Consider the following 16,926-nt stretch of genomic DNA (forward strand, 5'->3'; position numbering starts at 1 on the left):
GGTTAGCATAAAGACGAATTTTTTTAGGTGTCGTGAGGTGACTGTGAGGTTGTAACCAAGTGCTTACCTAATTTGGGTAAAAAATGAAGCTAAGATGGAAATGTCAAAGTATGCAGTTCCTGGAACGGCCACTTGAGGCTTGCTCCAACAGCGAGTCAATTCCCCTTGTTAAAATGCCCAACTTACAGCAGAAAATAAACATGTTTACAGCCTGCTACAAAAACTATTTTGGTCTCTAAAGCTAATGTTCCTATTCATAACCACCGCTGAATTTTTATACAACTTATCTGTTTACATTTTAGCTTAACGCTATGGCATGTTTAAGCTCTTTAAGCACAAGAAAGTGAATGGTTTTATTTACCAAATTTTTGAACTTCTCCGGTAAGCTAAACTATCACTTACACCCTGTCATAATTGGTTCAACAATTAATGATATTATCAGTTCATTGCCAGTTTACATATGATGTTGTGCAGTATGCACTGATAAGCCATAACGTTTAGGCAGCAGAACATATGAGATGGAATTTGTCACTTAATGTGAGACATTTAGAGAACTGCAGGGTTCATAGTGCAGAAACTGGTAATGGAGGGCATATATCAGGACCCAGCTTTGATGTGAGGGGACAGAAATAATAATACATTGCTTTCTTCTTCTGTTAGCTCGAAACCTAGGTATATTAGGAAGGCTTGCCTGCTGTATAGGGCTGCTGAGAGAATAGAAATGGAAGGGAAGGGATGGGGGGGTGTCAGTGAAAAAGCAGGAGGAATAAAAACGAGTGTTCTCTCTGTATGTGCCACAGGACCTCACCCCAGGGACTTATCTCCCGTGCCCGTGTTGCCGATCCGTTAATGGCTGGCATCATAACTCTCTGCGCAGAGGCTGTTTGCTGCGGCTTCTGTCACAGGTTCATCATTACGCTGATAGCTTAACACTCGGCAAGGAAACAAAGTAGCCTCCCACTGGTGTAGATCAATCCTCTGACGCCAGGAGAAACCCTGAGAGTACATCCACAGCACACTAATACAACCCACTGAGAGGATAGAGGAAGGTATATAAAGCTATTCAGAGGCATAGACTGGAGAACTAATAAAGTGCTTCGAATCAGCATAGCTGTTTGTAACTAACTGATGCCACAGAAAACAGTTTTACACAACCAAAATGATCACATTGAACAGCTGATTTGATTGAATGCAAACAAAATATCTGATTGTTTTTCCTGGTTTTTCTGTCAATCTGTTTTTAAGTTTTTTGCAAACAGAAAAATAGCGCAACAAATTTTTAAGCCTTTCTACAATTATAATCCATCTCATAATTCAATTCATGGCTAACTCGTTATCACGTTGTCCCTCTCTGGCAGGAATAGCACGTATTCTTTAACCCTTTAACATCTAGATCGACATCAGTTTTCTTGTGCTGGGTTCAGATGCCTTTGAATAGTATTTAAACCTCTGAAACCTGAGACAATTGGTTTGATTGTTTTTTTAAAACATGGGTAAAAGGCAATAAAGAACTTAATAAAGAGAAAATGGCTTACAAATTACAAAAAATGTGTTAAAGATGACAAGAAAAATGACCTGAAAATTAGCTGGGGAAGGGTTGATTATTAGATATTATCAAAAAAAAAACTAGGAACAAATGTCCAGAAAACTATATTTATAATTCTTCTAACTATATCATAAAATTTATGTTATAATAAAGAAATATTTTTTTTTGCCCTTTTAAAGGTAATTTTCTCTGCTGTATTTATTTATTTTTTGTAATTTCCTTGTTGTCAATTTTGAAGGTAATTGGTTTTAATTTTTTTTACTAATTTCTTGCTAATTTTTTTGGCCAGTTCTTGTTAAGTTGCCATTTGCCTTCTCCACTTGTTTTTTGTAAGAATTCATGGCAATTTAATCAGGTTTCAGAAAATTATGAGAGAAAAAAACAAAGAACAATACAATTTATATACACAAGCAAAACAAGACCTTCTGTGATTATAAAACTTCTCTTTATTAGACAATGTTGGCCAAACCAAGCTCTGTAAATGCTGCCAAATGGGCTATTACAGCTACAGAACATTAGATATAAGGTATTACCCCAGCCCAGTAAGATCATGCAGCTCCAACTTACAAAGCATTAAGAGTTTATTTTTCCTACTTTAACAAAAGATTTGGTTCTTTCCTTTTCAAGCTGTGGCTGAGCTCTATCTGATCTGACAAGAAACTGGACAAACAACGAAAACGTGTTTGTACTAAGAAGTAAAGAAAATCTCTGTTAATAAGCCACATACCATCTAAATGGAGTGTTGTGTTTGCACTTCTAATCAGATTGTCATTTAAGTTTTTGTTAAGTTTATGATATTTTTCCTGCCATGAAAAATGTCCCCAAATACCTTGCAAATCTATGGCACGGCTTATTTTCACAGCACTGTGAAGTATACAGTGTTAATACTGCAAAACCAAGAGAAATCATTTACAGTGTTTACAGTCCTTCTATTCCCAAAGTAGTAGCTTGTGTGTCAGACTTTATGGTCAAACCTTCACATGGTTGTCTTCTCAGAACATTGTAAAACACCAGATCTCCCAACTTTTAAATGACTTCCCTTGGGCTGCACTGAAGAACCACCATAAGACAGAGGGGCTTGGCTTTAAACTCAAATTTTAATATTCTATGCTGAAAAACACATTTCACACATACAAGTTTTAAGATCTGTGGCTGTGAACTGAAGTCGAGAGCCTCCGGTTAAAGCTTTATACAGTCGCTGGCTCGTATGTTAGTTGGTAACAGCTGTCAGGTTCATTTCTGCAGTGAAGTGCTTAGGAGACGTTTCCTTTCTTTAACACAGTCATTTATAGACAGCCAAAGTCCTGCAACCACCCTCCCCTATAGCTGACCTGTGTCTAACTTACTTCTGTTCCCATAGAGGTTTTCTTTGATCAGGTTTTCTGACAGTGGAATTTCCTGTCAGGTTTTGAAGGTAAATGAGTATCTGCTACTGTACTCACAGTGGAATTTGAGCACCTCATCATTTTATCTTGTTGGGATTCGACTACAGCTCTCACAAGGCTTTGTGGCGCTGGTGTTTGATTTTGGAGAGCACATTTATTTGGAAAATATAGGATTTCATCTGAATTTTATTATGATGCTCATAAAACTAATATTTACAGTATAACAATGCTTGTTCTGCTAAAAATACTAAGATTTTCTGCCATCTGAGTCATATGACTCCAAGGCTTGTGTGTTTAATCATTAAGTCTTAAAGGTTTCTTAGCCCATCATTCCACATGCGTCATTCTACTTACAAGGACACCCCTTACATTTTAACCTGTGTGGGTTGTTCACACCTTGATGTCACAAAGGACTCATCAGCATCATTAAGTCAATGTGGCAGTTACTTAAGATGCAGAAATGTGAGTTGTTGGGAAAACACCTGGGGAGAGATGCCAGAACAGGATGTGACCTTGATGACTCGTGTAACATCAACTTGAAGAAGCCACACAGGTTAAAATAAATTTTTCCCACTACGCCTAATATCTCTATTCATACATACAGCTAAGATAAATGTGCACAGCACTTTCTGTTAATAGTTTTTGTGTCTTCATGCTCTGCTGTTCACTGCATCACACAGGAGTTAGTTCTCTGCACTTTGAGATGAGGCTTGTCAGCTGCTACCACATTTGGCTTAAGAGGTACTGCTATTAGTGCCCTGTTCTCAGCAGGGTCAGTGCCTTTACAATGGTTTCCCTCTGCACTTATAAAGATTGCTACGTTTGTCTGGTCTGTTGTGGGAGTATAGGGAGACCTGGACCCTCTCAGAGGACAAGACCCTGTATGAGACGGAGGTAACAAAATGCAATTAAACATGTGTTGTACCATCTGTAGGTCTGGGGAAATAGCTCATATGCAGTGACCAGAGCAAAGGATGGCATGGTGCAATGCTGTGGCTGTTTGGCTGATGACTTCATTCGTTATCAAGTTAACTATTAGCTGATTATTCTGGTTGATGTCACTGTGTATCGGTTTTATGTCTAAGATCACAGTAACTGCTGGTATTCAGAAGCTGCGGTGCCTCTATAGAGTATTCTGTCTCTGTGCAGTGGGTAAGAGAAGGGAGACTTGCCACATCTGTACTGTTCTGGTCTGTAAATCATTGGTTAGAGAGCCTAGAGACTATTCATGCTGTCAATGAAGCTTGCAGAAGTGAAAGGCAACAGAGAGAGAGTTTCTGTCGCAAATCTCATCCTCTCCTGACACCTGTCATCATTCACTTTTTTTGCAGAAGAAGAGCAGTTTCATTCTGTGGACCCAAGAAGAAAATAGTATTGAATAACCCCCTTGGTCAAATATTTTTTGAGGAACTTCAGGCGGTGTGATAAATTAGGTGGCCCTGTGGATCGATAGCGCCTTCTTTCTTCATAGCTCAAGATGGGATTTGTCAAATTCAGGGCTAGAGAGAGAAGTCCATTAAGTTCATCACAATGACTGGCTGTAATTTGGAGGTAAGGGAAAACCAACTGCATATCAGGACTGTGTGTGTGTGAGCCTTGGTGGGTGTGTATAGAATCAGAGTCACAATCGGGTTTATTGACAAGTAGATTTTCACATACAAGGAACTTGCTTTGGTGCATAGATGAAAAAAAACAAAAATATACAATGAAAAGAAACAAAAAATATTTTTAAAATACCATAAAAAAAAATTGGGTTAGGTGTTGTTTAGATTTAATTGTGGTTCAGATTCAACTCATACAGTTTTTATTGAATCCCATTTGTGATTCTTTGTTTGTTTTTTTATATATATTACTAATATTTTATATATGAATTCAGATAATATAAGTTTTATTAATTTTAGTTTAGAATTAGCTAATTGTAAAGTAACAGAACACAAGATTGAAAAATACCCTCAGGCCATGGCAGAATGAAATCTTAATAGGTTAACTGCAAGATAAATTATATTATGCTGTTATGTAATGTTGACTTTGAGTAATTGTTGAGACAAAACTCACTGAAGTTATTCACAAACATTTAATTTTGTACTGGGGGCATCACTTTAATTAGATTTAATTAGACGTCTGTCACTTGCAGGCATGTTCTAAAAAAACAAATTTTCCAATCCATGACAGTTATAACAATGATGATATATAAGCAAGGACAGAAATAACCACAAGAGGAGTACAGTTTTAAAAGTGTGTAAAATGTTGGGTTTTTTTATTGCAATGATTTGTAAACTGATTTCTTATACCTCTAATAATTTGGCTTTTTTTGCCACTTGGGGACAGTACATCAAGCTCTAATTTCAAAGGGCCGTCCACATATACATCAGTTATAACAATAACGATATGAGTATCCACAATGATAAACAATAATGTTTCGTAAACAGTCATACCAAGCACACACTGCACGCTCTAGCTGTGTCTCCACTGCACTCATTTTAGTTGCAGTGAGGACTCTGCCATCCACTTGCATTACGTATAACAATTTTTAAGACTACATAGTTATTCCTACACTTACTGTCTTGGAGTGGACAGCCCCCAAACATTACGTATTATGACTATGAAACCAAAACAATAAGTTAAAAGGGGCTGAAACATGCTGAAGAGCTGTGGAGAAACTGCAGCATTATGATTGTCCCTAAGAGTGACCCCTCCCACATACATGTAATCTCATTGTTCCTTTTAAGATATTGACTGGCAGCATCACTTGCTAAATTTGCACACAGTATTCCTAAACAGATCAATTTACATGTTCAGCCCATTATAAATGATTTTTCATTTTTTCATTTTTTTTTTGACAGATACAGGGCAGACAAGAACGGCCCTACTAAGAACAGGAAAGTCTTTCCTTTGCGTTATAAAAAAAATCCACTTTCATATGATAACATTGTAAAAACAATCCTTGCGTACATGGATCCATACAAACAACCGAAAACGCTGTACCAGGCCAGTAGGTGGCGGTGTACCTTTGTAATGACACACCACAGTAAAACACCTCATGCGTTGCTGAAAGTGCATGATGTCACCGTTCTCACAGGATCTGTGCGTTGCCAGCTTCCACAGCGACAGCTGCTTGAATTATTTACAGTGTTCTGCCACACATACAGTAATGATTAGATGCACTAAGTTAATCTCTAAAAATTATTCACTCTGCAAAACTGTACTATATGCCTGAATACTTAGTGAATCTATGTGCATTCAACTGCACAACCGCTGAGTGTTTGTGTTTGCCGCTTGGGGAAGGTCACCGTGGCAACGTCCCTGCACAGTGTATCATGTGCGTGCTCTTTACCGCAATAATACCTAAAAGAGGGATTTAAAGAACATCAACAAGTCAAAAGTTTTAATTATACACTTTATTTGCCTAAAACAAAAAAGTAATTCCTTGTAACAATGAATTTTGCCATGTACATTATACAGAAGTTATAGTGAGGAACACTATAAAGCTGTACACTGGAGCTGCAGCTTAGTAATGTGTTAAACTGTGTGTTCTCATAAAGTATTCATGAACTCAGTTCAGTTTAATGCTGGAAAATTGAAGGGAAAACAACATAACAAAAATGCACAATTAAGGAAGAGAGAATCTCAGCAATATTAAATCCTAATATTATGTCACTTGGTTACGCAACATATACAAACATAGCCCTTGATTACACAGCGCTGTTCTGGATCACCATCTAAAGAATATTATGTCATCAACGCTGTTATCTTGCAAATCCTTCTGCTCTTCTTCCCTCTTCATCATGCTGCCCTATAGATTCTTACGTGACTCACAAATTTGAAAAAAAAAAAAAACAGGCATCCTGTCATTTGCTTTTACATCGGCACCATTCGAACAGTCCAACTTCTGGCATGCTAATGGCTGGCAGTCTTAATTAAAATGTCAAGGTGGCGTGATGTCCCATTAAGGCTCCCCTCCCCTCCCCATGCCTTTTCTGCTTCTGATCCTCCCCAGGGACCTATTAGCCCAGGCCAAAATGATTGAAGTTCAAAGAGGTGAGCCCGAAGGTTGGACGCTCATCGCTTCGCGCTTCGCCGTCATCCCAGCATCCTCCAACCCTGACCTTTAGCAAGACAGCCGTCCCCGCTAATGTGCTCGCATATCTAATGAGAAAGGGCTTTAGACTCAGACCTCCCTGTCAGCCATGTAGGCGATAATGCCACCAACAGTTACCCACCCTCCTCCTCCAGCCCGCCTCCATCTACCTCCGCACTGACTAAACAAATTTAAAAAAAGGCAAAGCAATTTGTCAAACTCTCCTGTCCCTCATTGTTGGACCATCGTTTGGCACATTGCATCTTTTTGATTCACCTTTTCTGTTTTCTCTCTCTCTCTTCTTCTCCAGCTGTCCTTCTCTTTTCTTTACAGTAGCTGTTTTGCCTCTCCCTGTCCTCTTCCTTCCAAGGAAAGGTTATTGGAAAGGACAGGGCAATGCCTGCTTTTCATAACAGGCTCCTGTGGCTGTCACCAAGTGGCAGGGCCATTCTAATGAGCCTTTCTCACACACATAAAATGGCGCTCCAGCCACATGAATCAGATTGTGTCAGTAATATTTGTCTTATTGAAATGAGCAAACCAAAATAGACCTCAATGGGCAATTTGGTCCGGTATTTGAAGAAATCAACTTGCTGTCCAGGTAGAGCCATCCTCCAGGAGTATAAGATCACAGGTGTTTTACAGCTGCTTTACCTGAGGACACGATGTAATAGGGTCAAACTTGATCTGTACCAGGCATGCAGATACTAGCGACATAATTGACCCTCCACATCTGAGGCCCCTGACACACAAGGCTGTTGGTTGGCTGTCAGTCACTGTTGGGCCACCGGTGAGTGTCTGTTGTCTAAGTTGGATGGTTGTTTTAACTAACTTTAGTGAACTTAAGTCTTTTGTTACAGCTGAGCAAACAAAGAACTAATGTTAAGAGAGCGTAAGGTCGAAACAAATTGTTATGTCAGGTAAGATATTTTATTAAGCCATTAAGCTCTTTTGCGGTAACGTATTGTAAAAGACTGCAGTTACACGCATACAAATTACGCATGTATGAGGCTTATCCAGGTTGCGATCATATTCGGGATCTGGTGTTTACATGAGCACAGAGAAGTCACGTTATTCACAGTCCTTGTTTACATCCTAGTTTTCACAATATTCAGGCTAGCATATTCAGGTTTCTCATAAGCGGAAAATGCTGTTTACATGCTCAAACACAGGGAATACTCAAAAAACTTGATCATAAATGGGTGATTTATGTGTTTGTGTTACTGTTCTCTAGTGCACGGTAAATATCATTTGTTCTTCAGTATTAGGTTGTTAATGTGCTAACTGACGTCTTGAATCCGGCCTGAAAATCTTCCATTTTCCCTTTTTGAATGACAAATACAGATTATCATCACCTGCTGATATGCAGAGTCATTTCCTCATTGGTTAAAAGCTTTGCTGTATCTTCAAGCAACATGCTCTCGCTCCCAACTCGTCAAATATAGAAGTTTAGTCAATGGCCTGTCATGTTAAAATATGACACACTTGGCACTCCTCCTGAGTCAGCTTTGGATGTTCCCGAATGGCGTTATAATTGTATTGTTGCATGCATTGTCTCGTTTTAAAATAAACTTCCATTTTCACAGGTAATGTACATTTTTTGCTTGGTAAATGCACACAGGCTTTTAAATTATACAAAGAATATACGTAAAAAAAAAAAAGTTTTTTAGCTTTACTTTGTTATTTTTTGGCAACAAAAGAACGTGGTCAGGTTTAGAAAAAACACCATGGTTTAAAATAAGTACACTTTTTACTGAGGTAATATAATAACACATCCGCCGCAAGCATATCCAGCACACTGCATCATTATTTAAACAATTCGATGACTTTTGGTTTCACATGATCTTTTTTCATTTATATTGTAGTATTGTCCTGAGCGTCAACAAATGGCACCAATCAGATCATCTTATACTGCTGCTAAGAATGTCTCTGCGTCACTACAGAGTGAGACCGGCTTGGTTCAAGTGCAAGTTTTTGGCCAAGACATAGGCGACATAAAGCGACGTAACAGTTGGCCTTCATCACTGCTAGTTTTGATGCGGTTTAGATGTCAGTTTGGTGTGTCTGGGCCTCAAGACAGCATTGGCATGCAGCTAATGAACTATAGTGACCATGTGTGTGGGGAGCCTTGTCTCCCTTGAGAACTGTGGTAAGGCAGGCCAGAGTGGTTGTGTTAATGATGTGCGTGTGTGTGCGTGCATGCGTGTCTGCACATGCACACACATCTTTCAACAGAGCATTGTTCGCATCTCCTCTTGTACTTCCAGCCCATCTCTATCACAATAGCCACGCGCAGCAAAGCACACACACCTCTTGTTCCACGTGTCTAAAACCTTTGGGACCTCCCCAACCTTCCCTCTTGACCTCCCCAGAGACAATTATCCCTACCCAGCAGCCCCCTCCACCCCCACTTCTTAATGGCTATGGGTGGGATGGGGTCAAGGTAATCACTGGGCCATGAATATTTGTACCCACTCACTTCATCAGTGTGAGATTACCAACAGGGAAATCAATGAGCAGTGCCCTAATGAAGGATCTACACTTGTGCCCAATGGACCTGTTAGTTTTTATCTTTTTCTCCTAATATGGTATCAATGAGGTCCCCAGATACTGTGGCTCATGTATCATACAGTATGTGGCATTGGTGTATCAGTGCACATGGCCATGCAGAGATGGAGGAGGGCAGGCTATTCACAAAGTGTGCAGAATGTGCAAACTTTCATCATTTTCAGGTTGTTTTAGTCGTATTATTAGACTATACACATCAAGCAGCAGGGTTACTTTCATTAGCAATCGAGCTGAACAAGTTTCCACATGCTGAGTGGGCCATGTTACATTCATGCCGTAAAATAACTGTGTTGTGTCAATAAAAATAATACAACTCTGACAATGTCATTACGGAATAATACCAGTGTTTTATGGCAGTGAGAGTTGCCTTTGTTCAAATGATCTCTGCTGAAATAACCCAATAAACAATGACACTTTGTCACTGAACACGGGCTCTTGTAAACTCCAAAGAATTTGTGGGTTTTGCAGTGTTGTGCATAGCAAATATCTCGTAAACAATGGTGGCATAGAAAAAAAGCTACAGGAATGGGTTGGAATGATGATTTATAGTTTCTGTTGGTTGTACATCTTTTAAGTTTGAGCTTACAGTGTGTTGGCACTCAACTGTCCTCCATCTGCAGACATGAACTAAACACACATGACTCACATATACTGTACTGTATATGATGCATGCACACATTCAGTAGGTGCGCACAAAATAAAAAACGCACTTTGCTGGACAGAAACACACATTCATGCACGATCTCTCTCAGGTGCACGGCACACACACACACACACATTCAGATACATACGCAAACACACAGAACTGCTTGGCCCTCGGTCTGCCGCGCTCCAGCGACCCTATCTTATTAAAGCCTGTCAGCATAGCTAGCACTATCATAAGCTTTTTATTATTGACTCGGAAAATATGATAATTTGGAAATCACAGGCCGCCTCCTAAAGACTCCACCGTCACTTTCAATTTTAGCTGCTCTCCCTTCTTTTAATGGGAATGATGAGATAGCAGGAACTTCACAAGCTTCACGAGTTACACACTTTCTCCCTTCTCCCCCAGTATGTTAAATTATTTATTTATTTTTGTTTTTTTTTAATTAGTACACTATAATTGAGGTCTGTCACCTATTGCACCTTCAAAGAAAGCTAAAACAAATTTAATTAAAAGCGGTATCTCCTTTCATAGGGGAAATTGAATTATGTTTGAAGTAGGAGAGATTGCCAGCTGACAATATGTTTTCTTTATTAAATCAGTTTCTTTACCTTTTACTTTCGTTTTTATAGCGTCCTCAGAATCCAATGCAAATCCATTTCTGGTACCCAGCGCATTGCCAGTACTTTTTGTTATATTATGTTAAATAAATGTATGCAATATTCATTTTCAGCAATGTAAATGAAATTGAGCGTCAGTGATGTGAAACTGAACACACTGTACGTTGCATGAATTAAAACATGGTTTCTAAAGAAGCAGTTAGTTTACAGATAGTGAGTTTATAGCTGAAAGTACACCGACCGAGATCTCTAACTCATCCACCCACAGATTTTCACTTCTTCTCCTATCAGCTCTTGTCTCCCTCCTCCCTCTTAGGGCTCTCAGCATTCTGGGATTACCTCCCTATCTATTCTTTGCATTCCCAGAGGCTCGCCGTGTGATCCATAATTCAACAGTGCCCCTATTTCTGGCCAAACTAGAATTTGAACTGTCCCATAATCTCCATCTGGCACTTGGAGGCTTAATCGGAGTAAACACTGTTGCTTCAATATTTTATTGACCCTCCGTCTTGATAAGACATAATTGGCATTTCTAATCTGAAGCGAGGAAATCTCAGGAACAGGTCCACGGTGTGGTGGTGAGTGGTGCGCCACATGGGCGGTCAGTCCAAGGAGGTGGGGAGGGAGTTGGGGGTGGGGTGGGGGGCAATATACAGTAGCGTAATCCTTCTTTTTGAAAACACTCTTGTGTTAACGGAGGCCCTGCTCCCTCCTGGAAGGTGTAACAGGAAGGTAGCCCTGAGCTGTGGTCTAAGAGAGCACTCTGGCTCTATGATTGTGGATACATAATCCTCTCTATTTGAAGTGGCTTGACCTGCAGAAGCTGCTTCAAGAACAATGCTGGAGGGCACGAATAATTTTGAGAAAACTGAAAGAAAAAAATAGTGCCCTTTTACTGTTTCAAACAAATCTGATTGCCCCAGTTAAGGCATGCAGTGATACAATCAGTGATTTTCTAAAAGAAGAAGTACTTCATCCAAAAAATGATTGTTTCTGTATCAATTACACACCCCATGTTATGTTGAGTAAGTGAAGAAAACTGTTTTTCTGGCATGCTTCCCTTTGAATGAAGAAACGAAAAACTGAGAAAATTCTTGATGAATTGAAGGCATAGGTGACAGCATTTACCAAAAGCAAAACTATACCAAAACAACCGTGCACAAACTGTCACACAACTCATGGAGTATAATCCAAGTCTCATATATCCAGTCAGTACTTTCTTAACACATGCACTTCTGCTAAAACTATATACTAACACTTACGCATATAAGTAGCACACCAACTCCCCCAAAATAGCCTTGCACTTTGAGGCCAATTTTATGTACTGGCCAAACGTGAATTTCCAACATCCGCGTCCAGTGTGATGCCAAAAAGGCGTTTTTTTAGTAGACTTACATTGTGATACAAACATCTGTAAATGAGTTGATTGACTTTTGTTAAACTTAAAAATTCCTGTGAAATGCCTAGTTTCACCATAAGGATTTGATCAGTTTGGTCTGATAACATTTTGAAAGTTCAAAAGAGCTGTAAGTCACTAGTGCGCTCACTCTATTGGCCCCACACAGCAGAAGATCAAGAAGATTTCATACCAAGAAAATCTAGGTTTTTTACTTCATGTGACATTGCGCAACTTTCATAGGAAAAAACAGGGTCCCACCTTGAACATTGTACGCACTTCTCTTTATACATCCATAAGCACATGAGATTTCAGAATCATGTGCGTCTCCATGTGTGCTTCTCTTCCATGTGTGAGACTGTTCATATGGAAGCGTTTCAAATGGTAGATTTAAGCAAAATCTCATATATAGGTAGTGCTGGCCAAAGTACCAGATAAATGAGATTTGGATAATATTGCAAGCATTTTACTCTGATTCATCAAGAATTTTCTCCATTTTTGGGATTCTGCATTCACTGTGAATGCGAAAAACATTACATGGGGTGAGCAAATGGTATACAACTGATCTCTTAGTGGGTGAAGTATTAAAAGCAGCCTGGTAATGCTTTACGATATTCTGATTATTTCAGGCATTAATCCTGTGCATTTAGTGGTTTTGCACTCATATAGTTTTATCTGGACTGAGCAGAGAGACATCTTAATCAAAACAGAACCATGTGAATACATCTTTAAATTAAGACTTTTTGTGAATTGTGGCATTTTCCTCTTCTTTCCATTGTGTGGGCCGCGGGACAAAGATATTACAAATAGCACCTTAAATGCTGCCACGCTCGCTCAGCCAGTGATGCGATTTTGAGGGTGGCTCTCCAGCACACACCCCCCCCCCCCCCCCCAAAACCTCCCCTTCCCTTTGATCTTCCCTGTTATTGTCGTCTCACAATCCCAGTTTTGAGGGGGTGGCTTCTTGGCCTTTTGCCCATCTCCCAGGCTTTTCTCGGCAGAGGCACGGCAAGAGCAATTCCTAAAACTTTCTCCTCATAAAACTTTTAACTCCGGTCAAAGAATGAGCAGGACTGATATCCTGTTAACAATCCACACACCTGCATACAATTTCACACTGACTTAAACAACAGAATGGGTTAGTGGGTAGGGAGAGCATCTGACAGATATGTATCCATGCACATTTTGCATTGAAAACAGATTCCATTAGGGCCAAAGGTATTTCTCCCTGGGGCAGATCTTGTGAAAGTGAGAAAGATGGAAAAATGGCGAAGGCGAGCAGCTGAGAGCTAATGGATCAAAATTACCCCCGTCACAAAGTTTGGACGAGAGCTGACAAAATTGCTTTTTTCCGCTAACCCCTTTTCTCTCCCATCCCTCCCTTCCCCTCCTCTCATACACCCCGCATCTCAATATGAAACGCAGACAGAGAAATCCATCTGTAACGCAGGCATTGTCAGCGACTCGCAATTTACACCCATCCTTCTCTGCAGCTGTTCCTGTGCTTGATGGCGTGATAAATTAATCTTTTTCCGTGCCACTGCGTCAATTCTTTTAAAAGAATACATTAAGACACGTTAGAGACATTTTTTTTCCTGAAGTAAACATTTTTTTCTATCTCCCCTCTCAGTCACCATGACAAATCATATTCTCAGATGAAGAGAGAAAAAGCAGAGAGAAAAGAGGGGGTGAAAGGAGAAATGAGAAGCGAGAGCGACAGGGATGAGGAGAAAAGAGAGATTTTGGAGAGCTGAAGCACAGAGCTGCAGCCTCACTCAAAGCGTGTGATTTAAGTATTCGTCAACATTTCCTGGGGGCAAATATAGTGGTCATAGCTGATCAAGCATAATGTCTGACATTCATTCTCATTGCCAGAGATGACAGAATGAGCAGTGCTCAGGCTGATTCCCCCGGCAGTCCAACCCACGAAAATCAACAGGCAGCCGTCATTTGTCTCCGTTTGTCTCCGAAGCAACTCAAATTGTCCATCAACTACAGCACGCATCATACCGGAATTTATATTGCACCTCCTCTCCTCATGCATTTTCATTGTCATAAAGATCTAAATCCCTGTTTCTGTTGCTGTTTCTGAAAGATACCAGCAGCCAGCTAAGACTCTTGTTGAAGATTAGGTTCTCAAGTGACTATTAGCTGAAATGTGTTATACAGAGACAGACACAGAACAGCAAAATATGTTTCTCCTATGATTAATGCTGATGTTATGGCTGTACTCCCAGCATTTGTTGTCTTAATCAATACAATATACAATGTGCACACATACAGTACTAAACAAGGTGCACATCATGAATGTTTACTCTTCACAAGTGATTCCCAACCTGACGTACTTGTACCCCAAAGGGTACTTCTGGTTGCCAGGGGGTCCATAGAAAATGCACTAATAGGATTTTACTGCAAATTGGTGTAATGCTGATATTATATATATTTACAATCACCAGTAAGACACCAGTTATAATAGACTGCAGATAGAAACAGTCGCTAAAAGAAAGGGCTAAACAGTTGAAAAAGATGGCTAATATTAATGGATAAATGGTTAAAAAAAAAAAATAAGGCAATATCCACTCTTGTAATGTGAAGGCAGACATCATTAGCACCCAAGTGTCTATAGCCAGCAATGCTCTGTGAACCAAGTGTGAAATAGCCAATGTGCCTATTTAAAACACCAGCATTATGGCATACGCAAGCACCCAGGTTTCCTTGGCCACCAATGCTTTTTACACATGGATAGTTAATAGCCAATGTTGCTGTTCACACACACAGGTGTGTATCTTCAAGTTGAGTCAGTTGTTTGTGGGACCCATTCATCAACCCTCTGTCAACCAACCCCAAATAGTACGCAAACACTGACTCACACGAGACTCAAACCAGTCTGCTGTCTAAAAGTCCTGTGCTTGACCAATTCATCCACCATATCTTTCTCCCCTCCCTGGACTTTGTAGCTCACTGTACTACATCACCTGGTTTTCTGGCAGTACATTTGTGCGTTTTTTCCCATAAATTTACCATTTTCATCTCAGAGAACATCCGATTAAGACCTTGTTGTCCTGATCTTAACCACTCCTGACTTTGATGCATCAACGTGACAAGTACAAGCCTAACGGCACACATTATAACACATCAAAGGAATGGATGTAAACAGTCAAATAGCTGCATTGTGACTGTTCTCACACAGGAGCAAATGAACACTCTGTAATGTTAAATAACACCACTTTAAAGGTCTCTCAAAAGAACATATTTGGAACATACGAGGTAGTGGTGGTGCTGCAAATGTTCCCAACATTTGATTAAGGAGAGTCAGACTCGATAGAGTTTCTCATCACATGGTGCTTTTGAAGGTAACTTACTGGGGTTGTTACCACTTAGCATTGCAGTTAGGTAACCCCTTGAATTACCTTCTTTCAACACTGTATTAAACCTTTAAGCTTCACATGGCAAAGGCGTGCCCCACAGTTGGACTAACTGGGATCCACCTGGCTTTCAGCATAGCCAGAGAAGGGGCTTTGAACGAGAGAGCACACAGGTGCACTTGGAGATGGATGAGAGGGGGATCAAGATCCTCCAGGGACACTGAGACCTCCAACTCCCCTCAGAGCAGCAGCCCCTGCTGGGCTAATGGATCACTCACCCTCTGGTTCTCTCAAAACTCCTTAGATCACTCTGAAAAGAATAAAAAAGCACCCAAGAGTGCAAAAAATCTACTTAAGGGAAGATTTATATTTACACAGAGAAAGACTGTGACGATAAAAAAAATCTTTTAAGTAAAGAATGCAAAGAAAACGCTCATGTGTACACCCACACAGTGCCAGACGTATGAGAACACTCACACATTCACAGCACTTGCTCCTACAGCATATTGAAATGCCCAATATATTCATGCATTTGCATGGCATCTAAATTCCATGAGCTTACAAGCAGTGTTGGAATAATGTGAATTTAAAATAATTTTGTTGTGAACACAATTTACATGGCCAGTCAGCATGGGAGAATTAACTCTTAAAGGGACAGTTCAACCCAAAATAAACATTTTTTACATGTAGTGCTTTTTTATCAATCTAGATTGTTTTGTTGTGAGTTGCCGAGTGTTGGGGATATCATCTGTAGAGATGTCTGCATTCTTTCAAATACAGTGGAACTAGATGGCATTCAACGTGTGATGCTCAAAGACCAAAAACATACTTTTAAAAAACTCAGCAGAAATGTCTCTTCCCAGAAATCATCACTCAAGATAATCCACAGACTTTGTCGTGAGCAGTTTTATGTAGTCAACCAAATTACACCTGCAAATTGATATGATTGGCGGATGTAGTTCTGTAGAGAGAAAATAGTTCCTGCATTTAACTGCTCACAACAAGGTCTGTGGATTATCTTGAGTGACCAGGTCATGATTTCTGGAAAGAGACATTGCTGTTGAGTTTTTCAAATGTATTTTTGGCGCTTTGAGCACCACAAGCTGAGTGCCATCTAGTTCCATTACATTTGAGAAAAGGCAGATATCTCTGTGGCTGATATCTCCAACACTCTGCAACTCACAACAAAAAAATCTAAATTGATAAAAAGAGCCACAGGTTTGAGGAAAAATTAGTATTTGTGATATGGGGATGAAATGCCCCTTTAAAATATAGTACTGAACAGCCAGTGTGCATGCAGGAGGCTCATATGTCTCCTCAAC

Source organism: Plectropomus leopardus, chromosome 2 (assembly GCF_008729295.1).
Source record: "Plectropomus leopardus isolate mb chromosome 2, YSFRI_Pleo_2.0, whole genome shotgun sequence".
NCBI classification, from domain to species: domain Eukaryota; kingdom Metazoa; phylum Chordata; class Actinopteri; order Perciformes; family Serranidae; genus Plectropomus; species Plectropomus leopardus.